We start from the raw sequence: 980 nt of genomic DNA on the forward strand, positions 1-980 counted from the left end.
TTCTGCTCTTCCCAGGGTTACGCAGAGGCTCTTCCGACAGGCTCCCCCAAAAAATCACCACAGAGCCGCACCTGGTAAGCCAAGGGAAGGTGCGTGAGCATGACTGAGCTTGCCTGAGTGCATTACTGCCACCCTTCTCGCTACAGATCTTCATCCTGGGTTTTTGCACAGGGCATTTTGCTGCCCGCGGAGGAGCGGTAAATGGTGCCACCCCACCAAAAAAAAACCAGGTCAAGGTGCATCGTGCCCAAGGCTGGTCGCATTGTTTTGGCACCTGAAGCAGACAATCCCACAAGCACAACCTCCCTGGCAGCAAAAACACCCCTCCCCAAATAATCTATGCCTAACGGTAGGGTATTTGTCATAGCCATCATTTATTTATATGCTGCATTTCCCACACATGCCCTCGTTGCTCAAAGTGGTTCACAGAAAACAAACCATCTAAGAAGCTTGATCTATGCCCATACTACTCTGAACATGCCTGACCTCGCCTGATCTCGGAAGCTAAGCAGGGTCAGGCCTGGTTAGTACTTGGATGGGGGACCGCCTGGCAATACCGGGTGCCGTAGGCTCAGAGGAAGGCAATGGGAAACCACCTCTGAATACCTCTTACCATGAAAACCCTATGAATATATATGTATATATGTATGTGTGTATATATATATATATGGCAGTTTTGAAAGCCACAAACAGAACTTCACTCAAGCTTGCTCCGGATCCCTATAAGGATTCCGTTAATCACCTAAAAATATATATGAACGTAACTGTGATTAACAAAACAGAGGCTTTTATTGCATTAACAAAACGTTTCAGCTTCCGCCTTCATCAGCTGCCAACATACAAATGCTGTTACCAAGGTGGCAGTTATAGAGCTTTGAGGATGGAATGCTCAGAGGGGCTTCATTTGCAGAAGCTAAGTAGTGGTGGTACTGTCCTGCAGGTTCAGGCCATGAGGTGCCAATGTGTTCAGAGAGTAAATC

The 980-nt window shown here is 47.4% G+C and overlaps 1 pseudogene; it reads left to right on the forward strand.

Moving 5' to 3' along the window:
* Positions 1–453: 453 nt before the first annotated feature.
* Positions 454–572, forward strand: LOC133374549 (5S ribosomal RNA; annotated as a pseudogene).
* Positions 573–980: the final 408 nt, after the last annotated feature.

This window comes from Rhineura floridana, chromosome 21 (assembly GCF_030035675.1).
Source record: "Rhineura floridana isolate rRhiFlo1 chromosome 21, rRhiFlo1.hap2, whole genome shotgun sequence".
Classification (NCBI taxonomy): Eukaryota; Metazoa; Chordata; class Lepidosauria; order Squamata; family Rhineuridae; genus Rhineura; species Rhineura floridana.